The sequence below is a fragment of the Protopterus annectens genome, chromosome 14.part0, assembly GCF_019279795.1.
Source record: "Protopterus annectens isolate FY-2018-M chromosome 14.part0, PAN1.0, whole genome shotgun sequence".
Taxonomy (NCBI): domain Eukaryota; kingdom Metazoa; phylum Chordata; order Ceratodontiformes; family Protopteridae; genus Protopterus; species Protopterus annectens.
Genome location: NC_056748.1, coordinates 893,682,559 through 893,700,417, shown reverse-complemented (window position 1 = coordinate 893,700,417; position 17,859 = coordinate 893,682,559).

Here is a 17,859-nt window from a genome sequence, read left to right as displayed (position 1 = left end):
AGCGGTGGACACGATGGGGGCATGTTTTTCAAATTTTGCAATTTGATTATAGCAAGTGTTGAGCTTGCCAGTTTCGGTTTTGGGTAGGTTGGTGAGTATGGGTGAGGAATAGAATAGTGTTGAGAGAAGGTGAGTCTGAGCAATTATCATAGCAGTTTGTGTTATGAAGGGTTTATTTTTATATAGACTGTACATTTTTTGTGAATATTTTTAATGGTTTGGTTAATATGATGATCAAATTTGAGGGTATTATCGATGGTAACTCCTAGCAATTTGGTGTGAGTGTCAGGGGAGTTGATGGTCCCATCTCTGGAGACTATGTTAAATGGAATGTGTTTGGTGGTAATTTTGGTGGGTGGGAACAGTAATAGTTTTTTTGGGGGGGTTTAGAATTAGGTGTTTGCTAAGAAACCAGTGTTCTGTGGTATGGAAGACTTGTGTTATAGAGAGAAGTGTCTGAGGGTCACTGGCTGAACATACAAGTGTAGAGTCATCAGCATATTGTATAGTATTATATTTTGACAAATAGTGTGAAGATTGTTGGCTGGCAACTCAACACTGTAAAACTCACTGCCAATCATGAGTGGACAGGTGATCTGCTATGGCGACCCCTAACTGGGAAAAGCTGAAAGAAGAAGAAGAAGTGTGAAGATTGTTTGTGAATATGGAGAATAGGAGAGGACCTAAAATGGATCCTTGTGGGACCCATGTGGTGATGGGTAGCAGTGAGGATAAGTTATTATCCCACCGTACTGCTTGTCTTTCATGTAGGCAGTTCTGAAACCATGCTAGGGTTTGGTTACTTAGGATGAGGTCAGCAAGGACATGTAGCAGTTTGGCGTGATCGACCATATCAAAGGCCTTGGATAAGTCCAGAAATATGGCAGAAGTTAGTTTGCCTATGTGTTTGTTTTGATTGATGACGTTTGTGAAGGATAGTAGGGCAGCGGTAGTGCTATGTGCTGGCCTAAATCCATGCTATGTAGGAGAAAGCAGTTGGTTGTTAAGCAGGTATGGCATGAGTTGGTGGTGGATGCATTTCTCAAGTATTTTGGCCAGAGGAGACAGAATGGCTATGGGGCAATAGCTGGTGAGATCGGTGGAGGTTCCACCTTTATGGAGGGGGATAATATAGGAGGTTTTCCAGATGGGTGGGATTGAGGTTCCTGAGATAGATCTATTTAGTAGAATAGATATGGGGAAGGCAAGTTCATTAGTAGCCAGCTGAAGGAATTCAGTAGGTAGTTTATCAGCTGCTAGTGAGGTAGGTCTGAGTTTAAGTAGTAACTTTTTGACATGGTTGGTTGGGATGAGTAGAAACTGGAAGGAAGTTTTAGGTTTATCTGCAGGTTGCGGATGACTTCTAGTAGTAGTTGTTGACTGTTTCAGTATCTTTCAGAACTGCAGACCATTATTAATACTGCAAGACAACTACCTAGACCTTTGAACAGTATTTATATGCAGCAACAGATGTTTCTAGAAAATGAATTTGTATGCTACTTTAGTGTAATTAGGGGTTGTAAAGGAGCATGATTGCCTTGTGCTATGTCTGACAATGTTCTAAGTAGCCAAACAACCTGCACAACTAGATAATGAAATAAATAAGCAAGCAAAAATAAATAATCTTTTTATTTTATTCTATGGCAGCAGGGTAAATGGACCAATCTTTGCAGATAGCCTTCTACCCATGACCCATAGCATAAAGGGAAAAACTATATGACTGGGGCACTTCAGAGCAACCAGTCAGTCTGTAGGCTGGGAGCTGCATACCTGCAAGCAAGATACAAGGTGTATAGTCTAACAGCTGTGAATTTCAGGTTATCATGTAAACCATGCAGAGTTTAAGGCATTTAAGGATACATCAACTACAACTGTTTGTTCCATGCACTTACAGTTGCATCTTTGTTCAATTTTTTTCTGGCCTAGAAATCACTGAGCAAAGGTAATCTCATATCATGTTAAATGATATAAGTTAATGCAGAAATAGAGGGCATATGGGATATTTTGCAACTCTGTTGTGGTAAAAGTGACTGCAACTGAACAGAATGGGATTCATGTAATACTAAATCAAAATCACTCCAAATATTATTCATTGCTTGCCTTTCAAGTATGAATTCTCTTACAGAGTCTAGAATTATAATTTCTGTCCATTAATTGCAAATACATTAGTTGTTATTTAAAACACATTTTTTCATTGCTTATAACTGAGTGGAACCTTCTTATAAAAACAATTACATCATTAAAATGTCTTGGTTTGGCACTTGAACTATCCTTTTAACAAAGGATCTCTTGTACCACTCATTTCTTTAATGAAAATGACCCACCCATTAGTTTATGACATTTAGAAAGAAACATAAACTGTTACCATACTAAATGTTCTTAAGCCTCCATAAATGATTTATTGTGTTTTTGATAAGAGTATGTAAAAGGATAACCACTTTATATCTACAGGTCATGTGTGCCATTAAACGTCTTTTTTTACAAATACTTCTGAAGGTAGTCACCTTTGTTTATTAGAATGCTTCAGGGATTACTTATAACTATACATTACTTTTTAATGTATCGTCCCTGCTTTTTTCTTGAAACATATTCCCAATGAAGCAAGAATACTGGCAATCATTGTCATTTGTTTAGCAGAAATGTTATTCACTAGCCAAAGTTCTCCAAAACTGCAGCATATATGATGTTGTTTTTATATAAGCCATGGTTAGATAGTGAAAGTATCGATATTTACATAACACTAACACAATAGTTGACAATGAATGCATGTTGTATGCAACCATCTAACATAACATCAAGAGTGCTGCTTTAGAAACTACTTTATGCAGGAGGGTGAGTAATTCAAGGCACACCCTACCAGATGAGCCATGGCATTTTCTTAATAAAGTTCCTCAAGGGTAAATATACATCCTTATTACATACTCTGCTATCAGGGATTCCTGTAGTATGAGGTACTGGCATAGTCATACTTCACTTGATGTAAAAAGATATGCTATCTTAAAATAAATCTCCAAGGATGTTATTTCAGAAAGCATCACTTACATATAAGAGGGCATCTAGTACCGCCTGTAACAGATACTCTGTGCAATAGAACTTACTTGGTAATAGCTCAGTGGATGACTGGACTCCCATTCCTCATTCAGGACGTATTTAAAGTTCGGGAAATGAATATTATCTCATTCTTTAATGCTTGCCTAAGTGACCACCCTCAGCACTTGTATCATGCCCAGGGTTGTCACTTTTCATAGTTCTGACTGAGTTAACTAAACTGGTATCATATTTAAATATAATTAAAATGTATTTTTATTAGCTCAGCTACTTTCAGGACATAAGCAGTTTTCTGGGTGTCTTTATTCCCCATTGTGCAGGATTTTCTGTGTATGTCTTAACATTTTATTATGTTACATTTGGAGGAAGACAGAACACTTATTCAGTTGGCATGACCATTTCATAAGCAACACTATCTTTACACTTCTTTCTTCAGCATTCTGGTTAACCTGTGCCAGTGTGTGATATCTGCATACTCAGTATACAAAAATCAAATGGTTGATGTCTTGAAATTATAGGAATTGAATACTTAGTTTTATTTCATGCATTTGTTCACTGGGTGAGGTCACTGGACACAGGTGTCCCTTTTCATTGGCAACACAGGAGCACTATCTGGTTAAGTGATTTTCTCAGTCAGGCGGTAGGCAAATGGAGGTTAAAGGAATCAAACCTCATACCCTGGCCTATAGGAAGCAGCTCAATAAGGACTTCAGCACCTTAGTCTTCAGCATTAACTGCCACATGCATGTGTGCCTAACAGGAAGAAAGACATATGGAATCTGTCGCCTTGTACTATTTTTTTCTTTTACTGGATACATATTTCTCTGTTGCCCCAGTAATGAATGCTGTACTTACTGGGTACTTATGTCTCTGTTGCCCCAGTAATGAATGCTGTACTTAATGTGTACTTATTTCTCTGTTGTCCAACTACCACATGCTGTACTGACTGGTTACATATATTTTTTTTGTTGCCCAAGTACTACATGCTCTACTCACAGGGTACTTATTTCTCTGTTAAGCAAGTATCACATACTGTACTCACTGGATACATCTCATTTGTCTCAGTATAATAGGCTGTACTCACTGGGTACTTATTTCCTGGCTGTCCCAGTATCACATGCTGTACTCACTGGTTACTTATGTCACTGTTGTCCAACTACCACATGCTGTATTCACTGGTTACTTATATCTCAATTTACTTATTTGCCCAAGTAACACATGCTCTACTCACTGGGTACATATTTCTCTGCTGTCCCAGTATCATATGCAGTACTCAATGGGAACTTATTTTTCAGTTGTCCAACTACCTCATACTGTACTCACTGGGTATATATTTCAAAGTTATCCCAATACTGCATGATGCAATCACTGGGTACTTATTTTTGGTTGCCCCATTATTGCATGCTGTACTCACTGGGTACTTATTTCTCTGTTGTCCAGCTACCACGTGCTGTAGTCACTGGGTACTTAGTTCTCCATTGCCCAAGTAGCACATGCTGTACTCACTGGGTACATATTTCTCTATTATCCCAGTACCACATGCAGTACTCACTGGGTACTTCTTTATCTAGTCTTCAGCTGCTGCATGCTGTACTCACTGGTTATTTATTTCACTGTTGTCCAATTACCCATGCTGTACTCACTGGGTACATATTTCTCAGTTGCCCCAATACCGCATGCTGTACTCACTGGGTACATATTACTCTGTCGCCCTATTACTGCATGCTGTACTCACTGGGTACATATTTCTCTATTGCCCCAGTACCGCAAGCTGGAATCACTGGTTACATATTTCTCTGTTGCTCCAGTACTGCATGCTGTACTCACTGGGTACATATTTCTCTGTTGTCCCAGTACCACAAGCTGGAACCATTGGTTACATATTTCTCTGTGTTTCTAATACCACATACTGTACTCACTAGATACAAGTATTACTGTTGCTCCAGTATCATATGCTGTACTCACTGGGTACATATTTCTCAGTTGCTCCAGTACCACATGCTGTACACACTGAATACAAATTTCACTGCTGCTCCAGTAAAACATATTGTACTCACTGGGTACATGTTTCTCTGTTGCCCTACTACCACACGCTGTACTCACTGGGTACATATTTCTCTGTCTCTGTTGCACTAGTATCACATGCTGTGGTCACTGGGTACATGTTTCTCTGTTGCTCCAGTACCACATGCTGTGCTCACTGGGTATATATTTCTTTGTTCTCCAGTACCAAACACTGTGCTCACTGGTTACATATTTCTCTGTTGCTATAGTACTATATGCTGTACACACTTGGCAGACATTTCTCTGCTGCCCCAACATCATGTCCTGCACACACTGGGAATTTATGTCTCTGCTGCCCTAGTAATGCTTTTACTCACTGGGTACATATTTTTCTTTTGCCACACTACTGCATGCTGTACTCACCAGGCACATATTTCTCTGTTGCCCAGTACTTCATGCTGTACTCACTGGTTTCATATTTCTCTGTTGCTTCAGTACTGCATGCTGTACTCACTGGTTACATATTGCTCTGTTGCTCCAGTGGCAAACACTGTGCTCACTGGGTACATATTTCTCTGTTGCTCTAGTATTGCATGCTGTACTCAATAGATACATATTTCTCTGTTGCCCAGTACTTCATGCTGTACTCACTGGTTTCATATTTCTCTGTTGCTCCAGTACCGCATGCTGTACTCACTGCTTACATATTTCTCTGTTGCTACAGTGCCAAACACTGTGCTCACTGGGTACATATTTCTCTGTTGCTCTAGTACTGCATGCTGTACTCACTGGGTACATATTTCTCTGTTGCTCTAGTACTGCATGCTGTACTCAATAAGTACATATTTCTCTGTTGCTCTAGTACTGCATGCTGTACTCACTGGATACATATTTCTCTGTTGCTCTAGTACTGCATGCTGTACTCACTGGTTTAATATTTCTCTGTTGCTCCAGTACTGCATGCTGTACTGACTGGGTACATATTTCTCTGTTGTTGTAATACTGCATGCTGTACTCACTGGTTTCATATTTCTCTGTTGATCTAGCACCACATGCTGTACTCACTGGGTACATATTTCTCTGTTGCTCTAGTACTGCATGCTGTACTCACTGGATGCATATTTCTCTGTTGCTCTAGTACCGCATGCTGTACTCACTGGTTTCATATTTCCCTGTTGCTCTAGTACTGCATGCTGTACTCACTGGGTATATATTTCTCTGTTGCTCTAGTACTGCATGCTGTACTCACTGGATACATATTTCTCTGTTGCTCTAGCACCGTATGCTGTACTCACTGGTTTCATATTTCTCTGTTGCTCTAGTACTGCATGCTGTACTCACTGGATGCATATTTCTCTGTTGCTGTAGTACTGCATGCTGTACTCACTGGTTTAATATTTCTCTGTTGCTCTAGTACTGCATGCTGCACTCACTGATTTAATATTTCTCTGTTGCACTGGTACTGCATGCTGTACTCACTGGTTTCATATTTCTCTGATGCTCCAATACCGCATGCTGTACTCACTGGGTACATATTTCTCTACTGGAGCAACAGAGAAATATGTACCCAGTGAGTACAGCATACCGCATGCTGTACTCACTGGGTACATATTTCTCTGTTGCTCCAGTACCACATGCTGTGCTCACTGGGTACATATTTCTTTGTTCTCCAGTACCAAACACTGTGCTCACTGGTTACATATTTCTCTGTTGCTACAGTACTATATGCTGTACACACTTTGCACACATTTCTCTGCTGCCCTAACATCATGTCCTGCACACACTGGGAATTTATGTCTCTGCCTCCTAGTAATGCTTTTACTCACTGGGTACATATTTTTATTTTGCCCCACTACTGCATGCTGTACTCACCAGGCACATATTTCTCTGTTGCCCAGTACTTCATGCTGTACTCACTGGTTTCAAATTTCTCTGTTGCTCCAGTACTGCATGCTGTACTCACTGGTTACATATTGCTCTGTTGCTCCAGTGGCAAACACTGTGCTCACTGGGTACATATTTCTCTGTTGCTCTAGAACTGCATGCTGTACTCAATAGGTACATATTTCTCTGTTGCCCAGTACTTCATGCTGTACTCACTGGTTTCATATTTCTCTGTTGCTCCAGTACTGCATGCTGTACTCACTGCTTACATATTTCTCTGTTGTTCCAGTGCCAAACACTGTGCTCACTGGGTACATATTTCTCCGTTGCTCTAGTACTGCATGCTGTACTCACTGGGTACATATTTCTCTGTTGCTCTAGTACTGCATGCTGTACTCAATAAGTACATATTTCTCTGTTGCTCTAGTACTGCATGCTGTACTCACTGGATACATATTTCTCTGTTGCTCTAGTACTGCATGCTGTACTCACTGGTTTAATATTTCTTTGCTGCTCCAGTACTGCATGCTGTACTGACTGGGTACATATTTCTCTGTTGCTGTAATACTGCATGCTGTACTCACTAGTTTCATATTTCTCTGTTGATCTAGCACCACATGCTGTACTCACTGGTTTCATATTTCTCTGTTGCTCTAGCACCACATGCTGTACTCACTGGATATATATTTCTCTGTTGCTCTAATACCACATGCTGTACTCAATGGTTTTATATTTCCCTGTTGCTCTAGTACTGCATGCTGTACTCACTGGGTATATATTTCTCTGTTGCTCTAGTACTGCACGCTGTACTCACTGGATACATATTTCTCTGTTGCTCTAGCACCGTATGCTGTACTCACTGGTTTCATATTTCTCTGCTGCTCTAGTACTGCATGCTGTACTCACTGGATGCATAGTTCTCTGTTCCTGTAGTACTGCATGCTGCACTCACTGATTTAATATATCTCTGTTGCACTGGTACTGCATGCTGTACTCACTGGGTACATATTTCTCTGTTGCTCCAGTACTGCATGCTGTACTCACTGGGTACATATTTCTCTATTGCTCTAGTACTGCATGCTGTACTCACCAGGCACATATTTCTCTGTTGTCCAGTACTTCATGCTGTACTCACTGGTTTCATATTTCTCTGTTGCTCTAGTACTGCATGCTGTACTCACTGGTTACATATTGCTCTGTTGCTCCAGTGGCAAACAGTGTGCTCACTGGGTACATATTTCTCTGTTGCTCTAGTACTGCATGCTGTACTCAGTAGGTACATATTTCTCTGTTGCCCAGTACTTCATGCTGTACTCACTGGTTTCATATTTCTCTGTTGCTCCAGTACTGCATGCTGTATTCACTGCTTACATATTTCTCTGTTGTTCCAGTGCCAAACACTGTGCTGACTGGGTACATATTTCTCTGTTGCTCTAGTACTGCATGCTGTACTCACTGGGTACATATTTCTCTGTTGCTCTAGTACTGCATGCTGTACTCAATAAGTACATATTTCTCTGTTGCTCTAGTACTGCATGCTGTACTCACTGGATACATATTTCTCTGTTGCTCTAGTACTGCATGCTGTACTCACTGGTTTAATATTTCTCTGTTGCTCCAGTACCGCATGCTGTACTCACTGGGTACATATAACTCTGTCGCCCTATTACTGCATGCTGTACTCACTGGGTACATATTCCTCTGTTGCCCCAGTACCGCAAGCTGGAATCACTGGTTACATATTTCTCTGTTGCTCCAGTACTGCATGCTGTACTCACTGGGTGCATATTTCTCTGTTGTCCCAGTACCACAAGCTGGAATCATTGGTTACATATATCTCTGTGTCTCTAATACCACATACTGTACTCACTAGATACAAATATTACTGTTGCTCCAGTATCATATGCTGTACTCACTGGGTACATATTTCTCAGTTGCTCCAGTACCACATGCTGTACTCACTGGATACAAATTTCACTGTTGCTCCAGTAAAACATATTGTACTCACTGGGTACATGTTTCTCTGTTGCCCTACTACCACACGCTGTACTCACTGGGTACATATTTCTCTGTCTCTGTTGCACTAGTATCACATGCTGTGGTCACTGGGTACATGTTTCTTTGTTGCTCCAGTACCACATGCTGTGCTCACTGGGTACATATTTTTTGTTCTCCAGTACCAAACACTGTGCTCACTGGTTACATATTTCTCTGTTGCTACAGTACTATATGCTGTACACACTTGGCACACATTTCTCTGCTGCCCCAACATCATGTCCTGCACACACTGGGAATTTATGTCTCTGCTGCCCTAGTAATGCTTTTACTCACTGGGTACATATTTCTCTTTTGCCCCACTACTGCATGCTATACTCACCAGGCACATATTTCTCTGTTGCCCAGTACTTCATGCTGTACTCACTGGTTTCATATTTCTCTGTTGCTCCAGTACTGCATGCTGTACTCACTGGTTACATATTGCTCTGTTGCTCCAGTGGCAAACACTGTGCTCACTGGGTACATATTTCTCTGTTGCTCTAGTACTGCATGCTGTACTCAATAGGTACATATTTCTCTGTTGCCCAGTACTTCATGCTGTACTCACTGGTTTCATATTTCTCTGTTGCTCCAGTACTGCATGCTGTACTCACTGCTTACATATTTCTCTGTTGTTCCAGTGCCAAACACTGTGCTCACTGGGTACATATTTCTCCGTTGCTCTAGTACTGCATGCTGTACTCACTGGGTACATATTTCTCTGTTGCTCTAGTACTGCATGCTGTACTCAATAAGTACATATTTCTCTGTTGCTCTAGTACTGCATGCTGTACTCACTGGATACATATTTCTCTGTTGCTCTAGTACTGCATGCTGTACTCACTGGTTTAATATTTCTTTGCTGCTCCAGTACTGCATGCTGTACTGACTGGGTACATATTTCTCTGTTGCTGTAATACTGCATGCTGTACTCACTAGTTTCATATTTCTCTGTTGATCTAGCACCACATGCTGTACTCACTGGTTTCATATTTCTCTGTTGCTCTAGCACCACATGCTGTACTCACTGGATATATATTTCTCTGTTGCTCTAGTACCACATGCTGTACTCAATGGTTTTATATTTCCCTGTTGCTCTAGTACTGCATGCTGTACTCACTGGGTATATATTTCTCTGTTGCTCTAGTACTGCACGCTGTACTCACTGGATACATATTTCTCTGTTGCTCTAGCACCGTATGCTGTACTCACTGGTTTCATATTTCTCTGTTGCTCTAGTACTGCATGCTGTACTCACTGGATGCATAGTTCTCTGTTCCTGTAGTACTGCATGCTGCACTCACTGATTTAATATATCTCTGTTGCACTGGTACTGCATGCTGTACTCACTGGGTACATATTTCTCTGTTGCTCCAGTACTGCATGCTGTACTCACTGGGTACATATTTCTCTATTGCTCTAGTACTGCATGCTGTACTCACCAGGCACATATTTCTCTGTTGTCCAGTACTTCATGCTGTACTCACTGGTTTCATATTTCTCTGTTGCTCTAGTACTGCATGCTGTACTCACTGGTTACATATTGCTCTGTTGCTCCAGTGGCAAACAGTGTGCTCACTGGGTACATATTTCTCTGTTGCTCTAGTACTGCATGCTGTACTCAGTAGGTACATATTTCTCTGTTGCCCAGTACTTCATGCTGTACTCACTGGTTTCATATTTCTCTGTTGCTCCAGTACTGCATGCTGTATTCACTGCTTACATATTTCTCTGTTGTTCCAGTGCCAAACACTGTGCTGACTGGGTACATATTTCTCTGTTGCTCTAGTACTGCATGCTGTACTCACTGGGTACATATTTCTCTGTTGCTCTAGTACTGCATGCTGTACTCAATAAGTACATATTTCTCTGTTGCTCTAGTACTGCATGCTGTACTCACTGGATACATATTTCTCTGTTGCTCTAGTACTGCATGCTGTACTCACTGGTTTAATATTTCTCTGTTGCTCCAGTACCGCATGCTGTACTCACTGGGTACATATAACTCTGTCGCCTCTATTACTGCATGCTGTACTCACTGGGTACATATTCCTCTGTTGCCCCAGTACCGCAAGCTGGAATCACTGGTTACATATTTCTCTGTTGCTCCAGTACTGCATGCTGTACTCACTGGGTGCATATTTCTCTGTTGTCCCAGTACCACAAGCTGGAATCATTGGTTACATATATCTCTGTGTCTCTAATACCACATACTGTACTCACTAGATACAAATATTACTGTTGCTCCAGTATCATATGCTGTACTCACTGGGTACATATTTCTCAGTTGCTCCAGTACCACATGCTGTACTCACTGGATACAAATTTCACTGTTGCTCCAGTAAAACATATTGTACTCACTGGGTACATGTTTCTCTGTTGCCCTACTACCACACGCTGTACTCACTGGGTACATATTTCTCTGTCTCTGTTGCACTAGTATCACATGCTGTGGTCACTGGGTACATGTTTCTCTGTTGCTCCAGTACCACATGCTGTGCTCACTGGGTACATATTTTTTGTTCTCCAGTACCAAACACTGTGCTCACTGGTTACATATTTCTCTGTTGCTACAGTACTATATGCTGTACACACTTGGCACACATTTCTCTGCTGCCCCAACATCATGTCCTGCACACACTGGGAATTTATGTCTCTGCTGCCCTAGTAATGCTTTTACTCACTGGGTACATATTTCTCTTTTGCCCCACTACTGCATGCTATACTCACCAGGCACATATTTCTCTGTTGCCCAGTACTTCATGCTGTACTCACTGGTTTCATATTTCTCTGTTGCTCCAGTACTGCATGCTGTACTCACTGGTTACATATTGCTCTGTTGCTCCAGTGGCAAACACTGTGCTCACTGGGTACATATTTCTCTGTTGCTCTAGTACTGCATGCTGTACTCAATAGGTACTTATTTCTCTGTTGCCCAGTACTTCATGCTGTACTCACTGGTTTCATATTTCTCTGTTGCTCCAGTACTGCATGCTGTACTCACTGCTTACATATTTCTCTGTTGCTCCAATGCCAAACACTGTGCTCACTGGGTACATATTTCTCTGTTGCTCTAGTACTGCATGCTGTACTCACTGGGTACACATTTCTCTGTTGCTCTAGTACTGCATGCTGTACTCAATAAGTACATATTTCTCTGTTGCTCTAGTACTGCATGCTGTACTCACTGGATACATATTTCTCTGTTGCTCTAGTACTGCATGCTGTACTCACTGGTTTAATATTTCTCTGTTGCTCCAGTACTGCATGCTGTACTGACTGGGTACATATTTCTCTGTTGCTGTAATACTGCATGCTGTACTCACTGGTTTCATATTTCTCTGTTGATCTAGCACCGCATGCTGTACTCACTGGTTTCATATTTCTCTGATGCTCCAATACCGCATGCTGTACTCACTGGGTACATATTTCTCTGTTGCTCCAGTACCACATGCTGTGCTCACTGGGTATATATTTCTTTGTTCTCCAGTACCAAACACTGTGCTCACTGGTTACATATTTCTCTGTTGCTACAGTACTATCTGCTGTACACACTTGGCACACATTTCTCTGCTGCCCCAACATCATGTCCTGCACACACTGGGAATTTATGTCTCTGCTGCCCTAGTAATGCTTTTTCTCACTGGGTACATATTTTTCTTTTGCCCCACTATTGCATGCTGTACTCACCAGGCACATATTTCTCTGTTGCCTAGTACTTCATGCTGTACTCACTGGTTCCATATTTCTCTGTTGCTCCAGTACTGCATGCTGTACTCACTGGTTACATATTGCTCTGTTGCTCCAGTGGCAAACACTGTGCTCACTGGGTACATATTTCTCTGTTGCTCTAGTACTGCATGCTGTACTCAATAGGTACATATTTCTCTGTTGCCCAGTACTTCATGCTGTACTCACTGGTTTCATATTTCTCTGTTGCTCCAGTACTGCATGCTGTACTCACTGCTTACATATTTCTCTGTTGTTCCAGTGCCAAACACTGTGCTAACTGGGTACATATTTTTCTGCCGCTCTAGTACTGCCTGCTGTACTCACTGGGTACATATTTCTCTGTTGCTCTAGTACTGCATGCTGTACTCAATAAGTACATATTTCTCTGTTGCTCTAGTACTGCATGCTGTACTCACTGGATACATATTTCTCTGTTGCTCTAGTACAGCATGCTGTACTCACTGGTTTAATATTTCTCTGTTGCTCCAGTACTGCATGCTGTACTGTCTGGGTACATATTTCTCTGTTGCTGTAATACTGCATGCTGTACTCACTGGTTTCATATTTCTCTGTTGATCTAGCACCGCATGCTGTACTCACTGGTTTCATATTTCTCTGTTGCTCTAGCACCACATGCTGTACTCACTGGATACATATTTCTCTGTTGCTCTAGTACCGCATACTGTACTCACTGGTTTTATATTTCCCTGTTGCTCTAGTACTGCATGCTGTACTCACTGGGTATATATTTCTCTGTTGCTCTAGTATGGCATGCTGTACTCACTGGGTACATATTTCTCTGTTGCTCTAGTACTGCATGCTGTTCTCAATAGGTACATATTTCTCTGTTGCTCTAGTACCGCATGTTGTACTCACTGGGTACATATTTCTCTGTTGCTCTAATACTGCATGCTGTACTTACTGGTTTCATATTTCTCTGTTGCTCTAGCACTGCATGCTGTACTCACTGGATACATATTTGTCTGTTGCTCTAATACCGCATGCTGTGCTCACTGGTTTCATATTTCCCTGTTGCTCTAGTACTGCATGCTGTACTCACCAGGTATATATTTCTCTGTTGCTCTAGTACTGCATGCTGTACTCACCAGGTATATATTTCTCTGTTGCTCTAGTACTGCATGCTGTACTCACTGGATACATATTTCTCTGTTGCTCTAGCACCGTATGCTGTACTCACTGGTTTCATATTTCTCTGTTGCTCCAGTACTGCATGCTGTACTCACTGGATGCATATTTCTCTGTTGCTGTAGTACTGCATGCTGCACTCACTGATTTAATATTTCTCTGTTGCACTGGTACTGCATGCTGTACTCACTGGGTACATATTTCTCTGTTGCTCCAGTACTGCATGCTGTACTCACTGGGTACATATTTCTTTATTGCTCTAGTACTGCATGCTGTACTCACCAGGCACATATTTCTCTGTTGCCCAGTACTTCATGCTGTACTCACTGGTTTCATATTTCTCTGTTGCTCCAGTACTGCATGCTGTACTCACTGGTTACATATTCCTCTGTTGCTCCAGTGGCAAACACTGTGCTCACTGGGTACATATTTCTCTGTTGCTCTAGTACTGCATGCTGTACTCAATAGGTACATATTTCTCTGTTGCCCAGTACTTCATGCTGTACTCACTGGTTTCATATTTCTCTGTTGCTCCAGTACTGCATGCTGTACTCACTGCTTACATATTTCTCTGTTGTTCCAGTGCCAAACACTGTGCTCACTGGGTATATATTTCTCTGTTGCTCTAGTACTGCATGCTGTACTCACTGGGTACATATTTCTCTGTTGCTCTAGTACTGCATGCTGTACTCAATAAGTACATATTTCTCTGTTGCTCTAGTACTGCATGCTGTATTCACTGGATACATATTTCTCTGTTGCTCTAGTACTGCATGCTGTACTCACTGGTTTAATATTTCTCTGTTGCTCCAGTACTGCATGCTGTACTGACTGGGTACATATTTCTCTGTTGCTGTAATACTGCATGCTGTACTCACTGGTTTCATATTTCTCTGTTGATCTAGCACCGCATGCTGTACTCACTGGTTTCATATTTCTCTGTTGCTCTAGCACCGCATGCTGTACTCACTGGATACATATTTCTCTGTTGCTCTAGTACCGCATGCTGTACTCACTGGTTTTATATTTCCCTGTTGCTGTAGTAATGCATGCTGTACTCACTGGGTATATATTTCTCTGTTGCTCTAGTATGGCATGCTGTACTCACTGGGTACATATTTCTCTGTTGCTCTCGTACTGCATGCTGTACTCAATAGGTACATATTTCTCTGTTGCTCTAGTACCGCATGCTGTACTCACTGGGTACATATTTCCCTGTTGCTCTAATACTGCATGCTGTACTTACTGGTTTCATATTTCTCTGTTGCTCTAGCACTGCATGCTGTACTCACTGGATACATATTTCTCTGTTGCTCTAGTACCGCATGCTGTACTCACTGGTTTCATATTTCCCTGTTGCTCTAGTACTGCATGCTGTACTCACTGGGTATATATTTCTCTGTTGCTCTAGTATTGCATGCTGTACTCACTGGATACATATTTCTCTGTTGCTCTAGCACCGTATGCTGTACTCACTGGTTTCATATTTCTCTGTTGCTCTAGTACTGCATGATGTACTCACTGGATGCATATTTCTCTGTTGCTGTAATACTGCATGCTGCACTCACTGATTTAATATTTCTCTGTTGCACTGGTACTGCATGCTGTACTCACTGGGTACATATTTCTCTGTTGCTCCAGTACTGCATGCTGTACTCACTGGGTACATATTTCTCTATTGCTCTAGTACTGCATGCTGTACTCACTGGTTTCATATTTCTCTGATGCTCCAATACCGCATGCTGTACTCACTGGGTACATATTTCTCTGTTGCTCTAGTACTGCATGCTGTACTCATTGGTTTAATTTCTCTGTTGCTCTAGTACCGCATGCTGGGGTCTATATTAGAATATTGGACTTTCAAAATTTCGAATGTTCTAATATCGACCCCTATTCAGCGAAAGCTGAAAATATCGAAGTAACAGAAAACCAAATTTTTTCCTAGGGAAAGAATTCGATTGTCAGTTTCTGTTGCGTCGGTATTTTCAGCACTGTGGTGGAAAGTTACGGGTCGGATTCAGGTAAGTGTGCGATTGAGTGAGGGTTAGGTTAGTTAGGGTTAGGGTGTGGGTTAGGTATTTGTACGATTGTGTGGACATGAGGGTTAGGGCGGGTTAGGTGACTTAGGGTTAGGGCGTGGGTTAGGTATGTGTGCGATTGTGTGGACGTGAGGGTTAGGGTGGGTTAGGTGAGTTAGGGTTAGGGCGCGGGTCAGGTAAGTGTGCGATTGTGTGGACGTGAGGGTTAGGGCGGGGTAGGTGAGTTAGGATTAGGGCGTGGGTGAGGTGAGTGTGCAATAGTGACAGACCTTAGGGTTAGGGTTTGGGTTAAGGTAAGTGGATAGTTAGTGGTGTGTGTATAGTTTAGTGTAGGGTTAGGTGTAAGATTTTAGGTGTATGTGTGTGGATTGCTGTTTGTTTGGTGTGCTTGTGTTGTGTGTATATGTTTTGCTGAATAGAGGTCGATATTAGAACATTCGAAGTTCTGAAACTTCGATGTTCTAATATAGACCCCGCATGCTGCACTGTAGTAAGTGTAGCAGTAGCACTTGTCTAGACTATAGAGAATGTTTAACTGTCCTGCTACAAACAGTTACAGCCCTTATTTTCTTGGAACATGCCTTGTGCTGTGCATAAAATCATCACAGAAAATTATTATCAAATATTTCTACAACTTGCACACTACATAGTTAAGGAAAGCAAGTATACATAATTGTTTTTCTTAATAAGAACACATTATTTTTTGAAGACAAAACTTTTTTTAGCCATAATAATCTTGTAAAATTACTGATAAAGTTACAGATCATAAGTTCATCTTAATGCAAAAGCTGTTTGTCACAATATCAGTTTTAATTACAACAGTAATTTGAATATGTGATACACAAGAATGAAATATATTATTAATCCAACATCATTTATGTCCTACCTTTGTTTAGAAACAGCAGCACTAAACTCAGTTGCACTAAACAGGTGATACTTCTGATACCCTTCTTAATACAAACAGGTTTAAGATGAATTCATTCAGCATTTACAGCCATAAAACAACCCACATATACCTTAGAAGAAAGACTAGATGTTGCCGGGTATCCATTAACCAACATGCACTAATCACCTGTCTGTAAACCATTCACTTTCACACTACCCCATACTCTCTCTCCCATTTATCCTCAGCCTGGTATCCTCCAAATCTTTCATAATAGCATACTATTATCTTACCCTTAACTTTAGTGCCTATCATTTGTTTAGACCAACTGGCAGTTGTGGGAAGTATCAGTATTTGACAAGGATATCATCACCTCATGACTGATTCCTCATAACAAAAGAAAGTGAGGTCCTACATCAAATTGATTTTGTTTAGGGTGATTTGGACATTTAGTAGTTCAAGTTTAGTATCATGAAGACTCAGTCATGAGGTAATGATATCCATGACAAATAATTGTGTGTTCATAGCTGGAACACCCTCTTTATCTCCTTCTGACCTTGATTGCCGTCTTATCACCTTAGGTGAAATTGTCATTAAACCTCATACCTTTCTACTGGAGGAATAGAACTATCCAGCAACAAACTGGCTGACTTACACTGTCAATGCTTCCTGCACATTACAAATCACAGTGCTCATTGTCAACATTCCCAACACTTCCTTGACATTATAAATGCTAACTGTTTTGTAGAAATAGTTACCCATCGTAGTAGGGGACCAAATACTATCAAGTATTTGACAGACTAAATAAGATATTGCAATCAGACCCAGAAATGTTTGGAGCTACTCCACAATAATACTGACCACTCCAACACAAAGGAGATAGCTAATATCAAAGCTGACAAACTTAGTTCAAATTTACTCCACTGACAGTTAAAGCTATTTACAGATTCCACAGTTCCAGACACCTTCAATAATATCTACGAAACAAGTGTTATTGTCCCTCTCAAACATTAAAAATGCCTCATCCATGGAACCTGATAACATACTAGTTGGCCTGATTATTAGTACTAAATATGGCCTATTTGA